The following is a 17,097-nucleotide window of genomic DNA, read 5'->3' as shown; positions in this document are numbered from 1 at the left end:
TAGAGATGATAGCAAATCTATTTCTGATTATGTATTCGCCATAAATGGTGGTGCAGTGAGTTGGAAAAGTTCCAAATAAGCTACAGTAGTTGATTCAGTAACTGAAGCAGAATATATAGCAGCTAGTGAAGCTGCTAAGGAAGCTGTATGGATGAAAAAGTTCTTAACTGAACTTGGTGTGGTTCCTTCAATAAAGGGTGCAATTCCATTGTAGTGTGACAATACTGGAGCCACTGTTGAAGCAAAAGAACCAAGATCACACCAAAAATCCAAACACATTCTACGGAGGTATCACTTGATAAGAGAAATCATTGAACGTCGTGACGTCGAGATTCAAAAGGTTGATGGAAAAGAAAATGTTGCAGACTCATTCACTAAAGCTCTTGGAGCAAAGGAGTTTGACAAGCACAAGTGGAAATTAGGAATGAAGTACAAGAGCGATTGGCTCTAGTGCAAGTGGGAGATTGTTAGGGATATATTAGATATGCCCTAGATCCAATGTCATATTTGATGATCTGAAGATATTTTTTTGTGAACGTTATTTCATATAAAATATATATATGGCATTTGATATTCTTTTATCATTGTTATTAATTGCTTGATTAATTTGATAAGGTCCTTGATTAAATTTTGAGACTTGACATTGTCATGGAGATCATGATAATGAGAGTAAAGTCTCTTATAATTTAATCTAAATTTTGTTCTTGATCATAGGATTATTAATTTGGACATTAATAATCCGGTTAGATAAATATTTATGTGATCATATTTATAGGATAAAGATTAGTTGATCTCATTAACTAAATCACATAGATAGATGATGCATATAGAGATATGCATCATTGAACCGACTCATTGGATAATTCCTAATGGTTAGAATTACCATAAACTCTCAATGGGATATTCTCTGGAAGCATGTGATGTAAGAACTTTCTTTGACCTGATATTATCATAGTAATTGACAAGTTACTTATTATACTTTGATACTAGACACCTATGGTCCTAGGGCGATAGTTGAAAGGATATTGAGTATGATTAAATACTTGTAGAATTAGTGATTGATCAAGATGAGATCTATCAACTCTTGGTAATGAGTTTAAGCTCCATGTTGTCATGAATTATAACCGACCAAATTAAGACCTTGGCCAGGGGCGATTAAATGAAAGAAGAAAAGAGTTTCTTAGGTCATTCAATGGTTGATTATATTTTGACATGAACACATAGTTGGTCGCTTTAAGCACGTGATTTTCTCCCTATATGAGAATTACTCCCAAAAAATTCAAAAATAAAATAATTTTTCTTGGTGTGCAATTTTGTGATATTTTGAATAATTATTTGTATGTTTGTCTGTGCATGTTTATTTGTTAAATTATTAAAAATACAAAAATATGTCGCATTTCGCATGTAAGATTTAATTATACAATTGTTAGTAATTAAGTTTGTTTTACAAAAAAATAAAAATTTACAAAAATAGGCATCGTTTGCATTTTTAGCATTTAATGTCCAAATATACAATTTTATGCTTAATTAATACTTAATTGTGCGTTAATTGTTATTGGGAGTTAATTTGCGCTTTTATAACTTAATTTAGTTCTTAATAATAGTTTAAGTATTTTTATAATTTAGTTTTAGAAAAATAAAAGAAGAAAAGAGAGCAAAATATAAAGAAAGTCGGAATTGGGCCTCTTCTTCGATTTCAAGCCACAGGCCCAAAAAATGGCCCAATCTTCCCAAACGACCCAGTCCATTTCGAACTGGGTCGACCCAGTCCAGTACCAACAACCCAACTCCCCCTCTTCATTTTCATTTTTCATTTTTTACAAAAACAAAAACAAAACAAACAAAAAAAGAAAAACAAAAGAAAACCCTAAAACTAAGAGATCCCCCCCCCTTTCTATCTTTCTTCTTCTTCTTCCTCAAGCAAGACCCCATCCATGGCTGCTCCCCCCACAAACCCCAGCCTGCAACGTCGACCACCCTCCCCCATGAACACCCCCTCACCCTGTCACACGCACCAACAACTCCATAGCTGCCCTCCTCCATCAAGCTTCGTCATCGTCGAGTTTGAGCTCATCCATGGCTTCCCCTACTGCGTTCAGCTGCTTCTCCTTCTTGCTGCGTTCAGCTGCTACTTCTTCTTCGTGTTTTCGTCGTCAACCCGTCGCGCTGCTTCTCCGTTCTCCAAACAAACAGGCCGCCACTGCTTCCCGTTTCTGCTCCCCGCGGCTACGGCTTCACGCCGCTTCTGCCGATGCTTCTTCTCCCGACGTCCTCCTCGACAAATTGCTGCTGCTGCTCGTCGTGGCAGTAGCTGCTGCTGTTACTCCTTTCCTCTTCGTTTCGTCAAAGGTCGAAGGTCTTTCGTTGAGTCGAAGCCCGGACAAATTTGTTTACAATCGAGTTCGTCGTTGATTCATCTCCGGTTAGTTGTTTTTGAGTTTTATTTTTTGTCCATATTTCGTTTTATATTTCTCGAAGTTAAAATCGTTAAATATTTGATCCTTGTTTTGTTCGTTGTTCATCGTTGAAATAATTTCTAGTGTGTTCATGTGTTTTGATTGAATTAATTTTCAGATTTCAAATGGAAAGTTAATTAGTGGTTTTTCATGTTTATTTCATGTTTGTTTTATTGTTTAAGTAAGAATTTGTTAGTTTGATATTTGTTAGATTCAAATTGAAATTTAATTGATTATTTCTTCAATTTGTTTCATGTTGTTATATATTTTCCAGAAATTATTAATGTTGTTTGAGTCATTTAAATCCGTCATGTTTGTTGTTTTAAAAAAAAAGATTCATTCATGTTCATACTTTGTTTGGATGATCTTGAATCCGAATTTTGTATAGTTTGATTTCTTGTTTATCATTTATGATTATTTCTTGAATTGGTCTCATAATCTTGTTTAAAGTTTAATATAAGAATTGTTTGTTGTAATGTTGTTAGAGTAGTTGATTTTAAGTTCAATATTATTGAATTTAGAAATCTAAATATACTTGTTTGTTGTTGTTGTTGAATCCGAAAATAGGATTGTTTGTTGCTAAAATATTGTTCAATCAAATTTTAGTTGTTCTTTGTTGTTCAATTTGTGTTCATGTGATTTGTTGTTGAAATGTTGTTGAAATCATGTTCATGTGATTTGTTGTTGAAATGTTGAAGAAATCATGTTCATGAAATTTGTTGTTTGAACATTGTTAGAAATTAATCATATTGTCTATATTTTGGTTAAGTTTGATTAATTGATGTGTTATAGCTGATGGGTAGTTTGGTAATTTGCAGTACGTTCAGGGGTAGTTTGGTAATTTCAGTAAGGTCAGAGGGGTAGTTTAGGAATTGTACATTTTGTAATTTTTTATGTGAAGCATGGGGGACAAAATGAAATGGGGTGGGTTGTGATGTAGTTGTTTAATATAAAGGGGGGACAAGACAAAATTTAGTGGGGGGAATCTTGTATTTGTTTATGTTAGGCATGGGGGACAAAATATAATGGGGTGGTGTGATATGTTTATTTAATGTAATGGGGATGAGTGGGAAGATAATGGGTTTGGTAGAGAAAAAGTATTGATTTTAATTGATTGAAAGATTTATGAGATGGGTTATATATAGGAAGTCTTGAAACAAGAACGAGGGAGAGAAAACGAATCTGAAAACAAGAGAGAGAAAAGGGCTGAACATTTAAGAGAGAGAAAATTCCGAAAAATATTTAAACTTTCAAATAAAAAAAACTAAAAAAAAATATTCTGCTTTCTTTCATTGTTTGAAATCAGAATTAATTGTTGTTTCATCAAAACTTGAAGCTTTTGTTTTTGGGATTACTGGTCTACTGGTTTGCAAACTCTTTTCCTGGTTTGTTACTGTTGCTGGGTTGTTGCTGCTGTGCTATACTGTTATTACTGCTGCTGATTCTCATCTTCATTTTCTTTTGCTTCCAATATCAGGTATATATTTTAGACTCATGTTGTGGAAAGCTTTAACATTGCCAAATAAATGAAGTTCGGAATTATAATTATGTCTTTTACTCGTTTAAATCTATTAGTTTAAATTTCAGTTTTGTTTCAGTTGGTTAATATAGTAGCTTACATTTGATGTGAGAACTGTTAGTTAATCATCCCTTTGAAATTCGCATAAGCTTTGTAATAATGTTATTTATTTCAGAATTTCATTAAGTATAGCTATATTCAAATTATAAGATAGAGAACATGGCAGAAAGCTAGCCATTAATTAAATCTTATGATATTGTTGGCTAAGTATGAAATAGTATGGAAGTATCAAGAAACTACATTACTAGCATATTTTGTCACAAAAGTCCGATTTTATTTAAAGCTAGATTGATGAAAGTTGTATGTTGTTCGTACATGGCGTGATAACAGTTACATGTATAACCATAAGTGAAAGGTGAGTTGATATAATTCGTTACGAGGTTAGAATATTAGGAATGGTTCAAACGTACAACTATATTGCATGTGATGCAATTTTATTGAATCAATTTGTATAATAGTTCTCTTTCTTATCAACTTGATTCTTATCTACCATTGTAAACAAATTAACCAAACAATTATAACTTTGGACTAAAAACAAGTATATGAGAAGGATATGGGATTTATAAGCACGAATTGCAACATTTTATGTCAAGGATATGTAGAAATAGAGTTCGCATTAAATATAACAATGAAAATTCTTCAGAAACTATTAATTTGTTTATCAAATTAATTCTTTTCCAGTTTTATATGCGATTCGATTTTTGGATATATTAATGTTGTATCCACGATAAAAATGGTAGTATTTTTAGTTACATGTTGTTTGTTTCTTTTTCATATCATTAATTCTTTAAAATTTGAATAGTTTTGAGGTATATAATTCATACGCGTAAAATAAGACTTGCGGTCAACACATAATAACTTTTGAATTTTTTTTCAAGAAAATTTGGAGACGTCTAAATCAGTGTTTCTCTATGGCTTTCATATAAAAATAAGTGGATGCAATAAACAATTTGTAGAGAATTTTATCAAGAATATTTTGTGAAATTAGGGATACGTTCGCGTGGCCTAAATTACATTTTTTAAGGCAGTTCGGATTATGCGTTCGCGCAACTTTGAGCCAAAATTTTAATAAAAAGAGATTCTTTGGAGGATATTAAATTAATTTCATAAAACCCGAGATGTGCGGTTCACTATTTAAGAAAGGCGAATGTTCTTAATTTTATTTTAAGCACAATTTCGAATATCAAATATTTATTTTTATAATAAAAATATAGAATATTACCAACCTTTTTGTGTACACGTATGCGTGGCACGATTCTCTACAATTATAAAAGGTATATAATACGAATATACGTACGCGTGATTCGTTTATATAATTGTAAACAATCTAAACAAAAGCGGTAATAAAATCGGGCAACAAGAAAAAAGGTATTTAGTAAATCAAGATAATTAAGCCAAATATAAAAATGGTTAAGCGACCGTGCTAGAACCACGGAATTCGGGAATGCCTAACACCTTCTCCCGAATTAACAGAATTCCTTACTCAGGATTTCTGGTTCGCAGAATAACAAACAGAGTCATATTCTCCTCGATTCAGGGATTAAAATCGGTGACTTGGGACGTCTTAAAATTCCCAGGTGGCGACTCTGAAACAAACAAACAAATCCCGTTTCGACTGTTCTTTAATTGGAGAAAACTCCTTGCACCCTCGCGGGGGCGGAAAAAAAAGGTGTGACAGCTCTGGCGACTCTGCTGGGGACGAACAGTGAAAACTGTAACCCAGAACCACTGGTTTAGGGTTTAAGAATTCGAGTTTAAAATAACTGTTATAGTTGGCATTATTTATTATCTGATTTTTACATGATATACGCCCAATATGCTAAATGATATTTTTACTGCTTTAATATTATTTGAATTGTGCATATACAACTGCTGTGAAACCCCCTTTCTTTCTGAGTCTTCTGAATTTATGGTGCACACGTGCGCGTGGCCCACCTTTCTGTTAAAAGTCATACCAAATAAGACGAAGTTGGGACAAGTAACTAGGCCGGGTAGACTTTCGCGCTCCCGGTACGTTTCCCCCACTTCGGCTCAAAATGTCCGTTTGGGTGAGCCAGGTCTAGAACAATATGCCTCAGGTTTTTTCACTTAGAATAACTCAGCTTCATGCCGGATCCCTAGTAGGAGCGATTGTTTGCATCACGTGCATTTGACTTTGGATGCTCAACACAGGGGTTGGGTCTGTCTAGGACAGGTGTACCAAAAAAAATGAAAATGACCATCCTGATGCATCTTACTTGCTGCTACTTGCGCATTTAATTGATCCGGATTTGTGTGTTGACTGACTTTTGAATATCAGGAATAATATTTTGAAATTGAAAAAAAAAATAGCGGTTAGGGAATTGATTGTTTATTTTTGAAAAAAAAACCAATGCCCAAATACTGTCAAAACTCTGCCGAGATTTTGAGAAAATGAAAAAAAAAATGTCTTATTAGTTTGTTTTATTAAAATCAAAGGAAAAATAGAAAAAAAAGAGAGATGTTCTGTATTGTTTTTCAAAAAAAAAAAAAATTAGAAAAAAAAATAGTTTGTCTTGCCATAAAAATGAAAATGAAAAAGAATCTTGTTTTTAAAATGGATTTTTATTTATTTATTTGTTTAGATGCCAAAATAAAAATAAAAATAATAAAATAAAAAGAGTTGGGCGTTGAAAGTAGTTTTATTATTTGTTGCAAATATATATATATATATATATATATATATATATATATATATATAAATCCAAAAAGTTTTTCTTTATTTCCAAAAAATGTATATATATCTTTATTTGTTGCAAAAATATTTGTCCTGCCAAAAAGTCTAGAAAAGTTTTTTTTAGACTCCCAATTTTCAAAACAAAAAATCCAAAAATATTTTCCATTATTGATTTCTTTAGAAAGTCTTTTTAATTATAAAAAAAATATATATAATAAAATAAAACAGATCCGAAAATATTTTCCTTCTTTTGAAAAGAAAATTCAAAATTCAAAAAAAAATTTAGAAAGCATTTCTTTTATTAGAGGTAAAATTCCAAAAAATATTTTCTTTCTTCTTTAGAATAAGAGAAAACAAATATGAATTCAAACAAAAAAATATCTTCCTTTTACTTTTGAAATTCTCAAAGTTCAAATCAAAAGAAAATGAATTCTTAGAAGTCTTTCTTTCAAAAAGAAAATCAATCAAAAATCCAAAAAAATAAATAAATAAATAAATAAATACTTCCTTTCTTCTTTTAAAGCAGTTCTTTTACAAATTAAAAAAAAATAATTTAAAATTAATTTATTTACTTTATTCATGACCTGCCCGAACTACGCGGGTTTGATTCTCACCGGATGTGAGATACGTAGGCAACCCTCATCGGGTCCAACCCCCATTTTTGCTAAAATAGCCAAAAACCAATAAATAATAAAAAAAAATATGTCAAATTTTAATTTTGTCATAAAGAAGTCGGGTGACGTTGTTTTATCAAGACATAGCCGAATGTTCCCGAAAGGGACGCCGGAAGGCTGACTTTGCATTAACAGCCACCCTTGGGTCATTTTTAAGATTTGGTCCAGTTGACCCACACAGCCTTAAAAATCTTCGTCCCCGAGACGTTGAAAGGTCGTGTTTGCAATATTGAGTTTGCTAATTTGGAAAACGATAAAAAGAGTCATGAATAAATCAGGTGACGTTGTTTTGTCATAAATAGACGAATGTTCCCGAAAGGGACGCCGGAAGGCGGACTTTGTATAAACAGCCACCTTTGGGTCATTGTTTTAGATTTTGTCCAGTTGACCCACACAGCCTTAAAAATCTTCGTCCCCGAGGCACTGAAGGGCCGTGTTTGCAACACCATGATTTCATTGTAATTTGAAAAAAAAAACAAAGAATCAGCGGTCAGGTGAATACCGTTTGGATTTTTGGTCAAAATAAGCCGAGCCAGCTTCGAACGCGTCTTAAACCGTTCTTGCCGAAATAGCCTTAGAGTATCTTTCAGTTGTCGAAAGGCTATTTTCGTAAAAGAATGAGCAAGTTTGTAAAGTGTCATAAAATAATCCTCTCCGACCTCAAAATTTGGAAGGGCTACATTTGCAAAAATAATCGTTCGGTTGCATTTGTCAAACGGAGAAAGGAAGCTTGCCGTTTGTTTTGGAGTTTGTAAATCTTTTAATTAGAATATGTGGGTTATTTGATTTTCGAGTTTGTAGGTCATCTTCAAACCTTTGAAACCCAGTTTATTTTAATATGAAAATTGAATAAAAAATGTTTATTGTTTATCTGTTATTGGTCCGAACTACGCAAGGTCTGATTCATGCGGGGTCATGATACGTAGGCAATCTCCATAAGATTCGACCACCACTGAAAAAGAAAAAAAAGGAAGAAAGAAAAATAAAGGAAAGCGCAAGTGCATCGCATCTCTGATAGAACGGTTTAACTGCTTAGGTGCATTGCATCTCTAATATATGATTATCTGTCAAATGCCCTGACACTAACGTGATGGCTTCCCTTTGCTGTGTTCATATATAGAAAAGTGGTTGGTTGTGGTAACTCCTCCCTGCAAAGCAAATGACACAGAACCTCAGAACAGGATGGGTCGGTACTGATGACCGACAACAATTGGTCGAACAGAACAACGGGTTGGTAGAAGAAGTGAAAATGCTTAGACAACATGTGGCAGACATGTATCAGGCATGGATAACTGGGAAAGCACCACCCCCACCACCGCCAAGCTTTTCAAACTCTGGCATTACCCATCCCCCATACTCTCCATCCCAACCCACTTATGACAGCTTTCCTAGCTACCCGAGTAGCTCCATCACTCGTCCACGCTACTCCCCTCCCCAATGCTACTTCTCTCCACGAGATTCCCAAAGATGGGCTTCACTTTCCAAATACCCAGCTCCACAGAAGGCCTATCCACCCTCACAAGCCTACCGGAAGCCCCCTGGATCAGGTTTCCGGCCCAATCAAGCATTTAGGAACGAAAGGTTGCTGAAACGAGGAAAGGCTCTCACCCCTATCGGAGTATCTTATGCAAGTCTGTTTGAAAGGCTAAAGCATGCTGGCTTGATTGAGCCGCTCCCCGCATATACTCCAGATCCACATGCAAGAAACTTTGATCCGGCAGCGCGATGCGCGTACCACTCCAATGTCATAGGGCACAACATTGAGAGTTGTCGTAATTTGAAAAAGGAAGTAGAGAAAATGATCCAAGAAGGGCGGATTGTGATCGATAACAGTGACATGGAGCACTCGAACCCTATCAAGAACTTGTTGACGGAGGTTGATGATGTGGAAGCTGATAATGGTCTTGGCAATACTAATGCAAAGCTTAGTGGCTAAGATGCCAATTTTGATAAAATGGGAGGACGCTCCGTTCCTTGGTTAGCAAGAGAGAAGCTGTTGGTGGTTTATTTTGTTGTCATTTCTGTTATCCGGATTATTCTTAGGGTTGTAATCCGAATATTGTCTTGTGTCAAACCTTCTTATCTTTCCATTTTTGTCGTATCAGTTTGTTTAAGTCTCGTTGATGTTGTGTTAAGATTTTATTCTGGTTGTTTTGTTTGTTTTTCTAACCATTTCGCCGGAAGTTTAATACAAAAGCCGGTCTTTTATTATTTCCAGTCATCTTTTTATTTAGTCCTTTTGTCATTTTCGTTCAATGCCGATTCTAGGGACATGACATGCGCACACAGTTTGGGCCTAGTCTATAAAGTTAATCATAAAACCCTGGGAAGGTGATCAAAGCATTTAAAGGAAATAAGAACGGTTTGAGATTATTTGAAGCCCGAGTCATGTGGAACTGGGGCAAGTAAAACATAAAGAAAACCGTTAAATGCAAGATTCGCCAAATTGGCATGAGGGTCGTGCATGAGAGTGAGAGTGTCGCCCAGCAGTGCTTTAGAAATGACAAATGAAAAAGCAAGTGTTTAACATAATTGTCAAGTCCAGCACCATCGGAAGAGACTATAAATCTATGTTCAATTGTGTTGTTTGCACTTGGCATGTTTTGAAGACTGGAATGACGAAGGCATTTTGTTCTGCTACCTAAACACTTTATCCTTCGTTACCCCTTTTGAGCCTTATTTTATTTTCTTTCATACCCCTCATTCGGAATCAATAGCAACGACTAGGAAATACGAGCCTGGAAGGTAAAGAAAAAAATCAACAAAAAAAAACAAAAAAAAAAGAGAAAAATGATTTAAAAAAAACAAAAGAAAATCAGTCATAGGGTGAATAGTGTGCATAATGTGCATGGTATGCATGGTGTAATAAATTAAAAAAAATTTAAATAAATAATCCCCAAGCAAGAAACTGGGGCAAGGGTTGCGCTCGTGGTAAGCAAAATTGGTTCCGAAGGTTGTAATTTTAAAACCCCAAATTTATTTTGTTTTTGAGCCTTTAATACCCTTTCTTTCTAGCCTATCTAAAACCCACATTACTGTCCAAAGAAAGACCTTCTGACCAGTCTGCAAAAGATGTCAAGTCAGACAAATGAGAGTCTTACCGGTGAACATAACACTCTGTTCCACAACAGAAAGGACTCTAATCTCCAGCATAGAGAGTCATACCGGCAACAGTCCAAATTCCCAGCGGGAAAGTGATACAAATGAGAGAGTCTTATCGGTGAAAATCTTCACGGACACCATAAGGCGATGAAAGCTGAGAGAAAAACCAAAATGAGAGAGGCTTGATAGTGAAAACCCTTCGGGCACTACAAGTCGAATAAGATTGGGAATCAGATGGGGAATTGCCAATTGAAGGTCTTGAAAGACGATTGACGGCAGAGGATAGGCCACATGTGCATGTCATGACCATTAGAGTCGGTATTTGCGTTTGATAGGTTTTTATTTATAGTTTCTTTTGTTAAAGAGTCATCTTTTTCCGTTGTCTTTTATTCTGTTCCCTTTTATCTTTTCCTTTCATAGAAATTTCCCCAGTAGAGTCTGTTTGGTCAGAACCAGTGGGAAATGACTTCAAAATAGGCCATCAGCTTTCCAAGATAAGATCTGACTAGTACATACAAATGGTATAGTCAGCAAGGAACAAGCGCGAGGCCAGTGTCAAGAAAGATATCCCCAGCAAAAGGGAATTGACAAAAGGATCAACGAGTGTCAAGAGAGATATCCTTGCCAAAATCAAAAGTTATTAAAACCTCAAGGCCAAGGCCCGTGGACAAACAAGGAGAGCAATAAGCATGATTTGGGAAATTCATGCGAGACTAAAAGGTCGGGAAAATACAAGTTTCTGAGCCATGCCACGAAAGAAGAGGGATATCCCCAGCAGAAATAGATTACCCCAGCAAATAATATCATCCCCAACAAGTTTTGGAACGCAGAGCAGGGAAGGAGAAAGGGAAAAGCCATCCCAATAGGCGTATCACAACCAACCACCATGTTTTAAACTAACAAATTTTGTTTAAATTGAAACAGGTAAGGGAAATGGCATTAATGACAGAAATGCATGCCATAAAGGAGACTGTCAAACTGGGGCAGAAAATTTTCCTTTCATTTGGAAAATTTTCTGGAAATCAGGTACCCATTTGGGGAAGAATAAAGATAGCACCAAGGAAGTGGTCTTTGAACCAGGGTTGCCCCCAACATAATAAGTTTCCAATGGAGGAAGTTGTTCCCCAGCAGACAGAACCAAAGAGATGAAACTGGTGTTTAGAAAACGCAAAAGCCATTGTCATCCCCAGCAGCTTCTAGAAGAATGAAGCATCGATTTGAAGGGATAAAATTCCCAAAGCAGCGTTATCCTCAACAACGTTATCCCAAGAAGATAACACTTTTATCCCCAGCAGTGTTGAGAGAAAATTAAAAAAAACAAAACAAAAAAAAACCAAAACAAAAAAAATTGAATTTGAAGGAGGGGAAGAAAGGAGACTCCCACAGTGGTATTATCCCCAGCAAGCAAGAACAAAACGACACAAAGGAAAAAGAAAAGAAAAGAAGAAATTGCAAAGGTAAGTTTCTCAAATCATTGATCTTTACATTTTTCTCCTAGGATAAAAAGTCCTAGTCTGATGAATTTCCCTCCCGATACAATTTTGGTCCGATGAAATTTTCTCCCAAGATAGGGTATTAAATCTTAGTCCGATGAATTTTTCTCCTAAGATATCAAATCTTAGTCCGATGAATCTTTCTCCTAAGATAGAAAATCTTAGTCCGATGAAATTTTCTCCTAAGATAGCAAATCTTAGTCCGATGAATCTTTCTCCTAAGATCACAACAAAATGGACCTAGTCTGACGATTTATCTCCTAGAGTCAAAATCTTGGTCTGATGAAATTTTTCTCCCAAGATAATATAATAAAATCTTAGTCCGATGAATCTTTCTCCTAAGATCACAACAAAATGGACCTAGTCTGACGATTTATCTCCTAGAGTCAAAATCTTGGTCTGATGAAATTTTTCTCCCAAGATAATATAATAAAATCTTAGTCCGATGAATCTTTCTCCTAAGATCACAACAAAATGGACCTAGTCTGACGATTTATCTCCTAGAGTCAAAATCTTGATCTGATGAAATTTTTCTCCCAAGATAATATAATAAAATCTTAGTCGGATGAATCTTCTCCTAGGATCAAAATCTAGTCTGATGAATTTTCTCCTAGGATAATTTGAAAAAAAAAAAAAGTTTGAATTTGAAAAAAAAAAATTGTTGTTGAAGTCAGGAGCCCGCCTGAAGAGAGGAATGGCGAATTATTTTCAAAGTTGTTGTTGAAGTCACGAGCCCGCCTGAAGAGAGGAAATGCGTTTTTTAAAAGTTGTTGAAATCTCGCCAACCTAAAGAAAGGAATGGCGATGTATGTCACGAAGTCAGGAGCCCCCCTGAAGAATAGAATGACGATTTAGTGGTTGAAGTCAGGAGCCCGCCTGGAGAGAGGAATGACGATTATTTTTAAAGTTGTTGTTGAAGTCAGGAGCCTGCCTGAAGAGAGGAATGACGAATTATTTTCAAAGTTGTTGTTAAAGTTAGGAGTCCGCCTGAAGAGAGGAAAGACGTTTTTAAAAGTTGTTGAAATCTCGCCAACCTAAAGAAAGGAATGGCGATGTATTGGTTGAAGTCAGGAGCCCCCCTGAATAATAGAATGGCGATTTATCGGTTGAAGTCAGGAGCCCGCTTGAAGAGAGGAAAGGCATTTTTTTTAAAAGTTGTTGAAATCTCGCCAACCTAAAGAAAGGAATGACGATGTATTGGTTGAAGTCAGGAGCCCGCCTGAAGAATAGAATGGTGATTTATTGATGGAAGTCAGGAGCTCGCCTGAAGAAAGGAAAGGCGTTTTTAAAAGTTGTTGAAATCTCGCCAACCTAAAGAAAGGAATGGCGATGTATTGGTTGAAGTCACGAGCCCGCCTGAAGAGAGGAAATGCGTTTTTTAAAAGTTGTTGAAATCTCGCCAACCTAAAGAAAGGAATGGCGATGTATTGGTTGAAGTCAGGAGCCCCCTGAAGAATAGAATGACGATTTACTGGTTGAAGTCAGGAGCCCGCCTGAAGAGAGGAATGGCGATTATTTTCAAAGTTGTTGTTGAAGTCAGGAGCCCGCCTGAAGAGAGGAATGACGAATTATTTTCAAAGTTGTTGTTGAAGTCAGGAGCCCGCCTGAAGAGAGGAAAGACGTTTTGAAAAGTTGTTGAAATCTCGCCAACCTAAAGAAAGGAATGGCGATGTATTGGTTGAAGTCAGGAGCCCCCTGAAGAATAGAATGGCGATTTAGTGGGTTAAAGTCAGGAGCCCGCCTGAAGAGAGGAAAGGCGTTTTTTTTAAAAGTTGTTGAAATCTCGCCAACCTAAAGAAAGGAATGGCGATGTATTGGTTGAAGTTAGGAGCCCCCCTGAAGAATAGAATGGTGATTTATTGATGGAAGTCAGGAGCCCGCCTGAAGAGAGGAAAGGCGTTTTTAAAAGTTGTTGAAATCTCGCCAACCTAAAGAAAGGAATGGCGATGTATTGGTTGAAGTCAGGAGCCCGCCTGAAGAGAGGAAAGGCGTTTATAAAAGTTGTTGAAATCTCGCCAACCTAAAGAAAGGAATGGTGATGTATTGGTTAAAGTCAGGAGCCCCCCTTGAAGAATAGAATGGCGATTAGTGGTTGAAGTCAGGAGCCCGCCTAAAGAGAGGAATGACGATTATTTTCAAAGTTGTGGTTGAAGTCAGGAGCCCGCCTGAAGAGAGGAATGGCGATTTATTTTCAAAGTTGTGGTTGAAGTCAGAAGCCCGCCTGAAGAGAGGAAAGGCGTTTTTAAAAGTTGTTGAAATCTCGCCAACCTAAAGAAAGGAATGGCGATGTATTGGTTGAAGTCAGGAGCCCCCTGAAGAATAGAATGGCGATTTAGTGGTTGAAGTCAGGAGCCCGCCTGAAGAGAGGAATGGCGATTATTTTCAAAGTTGTTGTTGAAGTCAGGAGCCCGGCTGAAGAGAGGAATGGCGATTTATTTTCAAAGGTGTGGTTGAAGTCAGAAGCCCGCCTGAAGAGAGGAAAGGCGTTTTTAAAAGTTGTTGAAATCTCGCCAACCTAAAGGAAGGAATGGCGATGTATTGGTTGAAGTCAGGAGCCCCCCTGAAGAATAGAATGGCGATTTAGTGGTTGAAGTCAAGAGCCCGCCTGAAGAGAGGAATGGCGATTTATTTTCAAAGTTGTTGTTGAAGTCAGGAGCCCGCCTGAAGAGAGGAAATGCGTTTATTTTAAAAGTTGTGTATTTGAAGTCAGGAGCCCGCCTGAAGAGAGGAATGACGCTTATTTTTTAAGTTGTTGTTGATGTTGGGAGCCCGCCCAGATAACAGAGGCATACATTTCAAATCTTTAATTTTCAAATATTGAAGTTGGGAGCCCGCCCATAAAACAGAGGCGTACATTTCAAGATCGAGTCAGAGGACAATAAAACAGAGGGTTACAATAGGAATCCTCAACAAGAAACAATAAAATTCCCCGGCACCGGGAAACAGAAGGTTGCAACAAAAGGTCCCAGCACAAACTCAAGTGATGTGTCAAAAAGAAGAAAAACACCGGAAAAAATGCAAGCAGACAATAAACCAAGGCAACAAGAAAAAATTGCAGTCTAGCCTAGCTTCTTGTTTTCTTTTAAGCACGGTGTAACAAGGAGATCGGTAAGCAGTAGTAATAGCATGCAACAACAGTAACATTGCAGTCCAACGGTAGTCCCAGCTACCAAAATTTCCCGAACTACATTGACCTGATTCCTGTTTAGCCCAGGATATGTAGGAAACCTTTGAAGCAAAGGTTCGGTCAAATCTTTTTCAAAAAAAAAAATGCTTCACACGGAGTACTCGGATGGGCAAAAATCGCTCGCTTTATCTTTACACGAAAACCCTTCGTGTCTTCGGGCAAAGAGGGGCAGCTGTAAGCACGTGATTTTCGCCCTATATGAGAATTACTCCCAAAAAATTCAAAAATAAAATAATTTTTCTTGGTGTGCAATTTTGTGATATTTTGAATAATTATTTGTATGTTTGTCTGTGCATGTTTATTTGTTAAATTATTAAAAATACAAAAATATGTCGCATTTCGCATGTAGGATTTAATTATACAATTGTTAGTAATTAAGTTTGTTTTACAAAAAAATAAAAATTTACAAAAATAGGCATCGTTTGCATTTTTAGCATTTAATGTCCAAATATAGTATTTTATGCTTAATTAATACTTAATTGTGCGTTAATTGTTATTGGGAGTTAATTTGCGCTTTGTTAACTTAATTTAGTTCTTAATAATAGTTTAAGTATTTTTATAATTTAGTATTAGAAAAATAAAAGAAGAAAAGAGAGCAAAATATAAAGAAAGTCGGAATTGGGCCTCTTCTTCGATTTCAAGCCACAGGTCCAAAAAATGGCCCAATCTTCCCAAACGACCCAGTACATTTCGAACTGGGTCGACCCAGTCCAGTACCAACAACCCAACTCCCCCTCTTCATTTTCATTTTTCATTTTTTACAAAAACAAAAAAAAAACAAAAAAAAAGAAAACCCTAAAACTAAGAGATCCCCCCCCCTTTCTATCTTTCTTCTTCTTCTTCTTCTTCCTCAAGCAAGACCCCATCCATGGATGCCCACCCACAAACCCCAGCCTGCAACGTCGACCACCCTCCCCCACGAACACCCCCTCACCCCGTCACACTCACGCACACACGCACCAACAACTCCATAGCTGCCCTCCTCCATCAAGCTTCGTCATCGTCGAGTTTGAGCTCATCCATGGCTTCCCCTACTGCGTTCAGCTGCTTCTCCTTCTTGCTGCGTTCAGCTGCTACTTCTTCTTCGTGTTTTCGTCGTCAACCCGTCGCGCTACTGCTCCATTCTCCAAACAAACAGGCCGCCACTGCTGCCCGTTTCTGCTCCCCGCGGCTACGGCTTCACGCCGCTTCTGCCGATGCTTCTTCTCCCGACGTCCTCCTCGACAAATTGCTGCTTCTGCTCGTCGCGGCAGTAGCTGCTGCTGTTACTCCTTTCCTCTTCGTTTCGTCAAAGTTCGAAGGTCTTTCGTTGAGTCGAAGCCCGGACAAATTTGTTTACAATCGAGTTCGTCGTTGATTCATCTCCGGTTAGTTGTTTTTGAGTTTTATTTTTTGTCCATATTTCGTTTTATATTTCTCGAAGTTAAAATCGTTAAATATTTGATCCTTGTTTTGTTCGTTGTTCATCGTTGAAATAATTTCTAGTGTGTTCATGTGTTTTGATTGAATTAATTTTCAGATTTCAAATGGAAAGTTAATTAGTGGTTTTTCATGTTTATTTCATGTTTGTTTTATTGTTTAAGTAAGAATTTGTTAGTTTGATATTTGTTAGATTCAAATTGAAATTTAATTGATTATTTCTTCAATTTGTTTCATGTTGTTATATATTTTCCAGAAATTATTAATGTTGTTTGAGTCATTTAAATCCGTCATGTTTGTTGTTTTAAAAAAAAAGATTCATTCATGTTCATACTTTGTTTGGATGATCTTGAATCCGAATTTTGTATAGTTTGATTTCTTGTTTATCATTTATGATTATTTCTTGAATTGGTCTCATAATCTTGTTTAAAGTTTAATATAAGAATTGTTTGTTGTAATGTTGTTAGAGTAGTTGATTTTAAGTTCAATATT

The sequence above is a fragment of the Nicotiana sylvestris genome, chromosome 10 (genome assembly GCF_000393655.2).
Source record: "Nicotiana sylvestris chromosome 10, ASM39365v2, whole genome shotgun sequence".
NCBI lineage: Eukaryota > Viridiplantae > Streptophyta > Magnoliopsida > Solanales > Solanaceae > Nicotiana > Nicotiana sylvestris.
The sequence above is the reverse complement of the archived record's forward strand: the minus strand, read 5'-3'. Positions refer to the sequence as shown.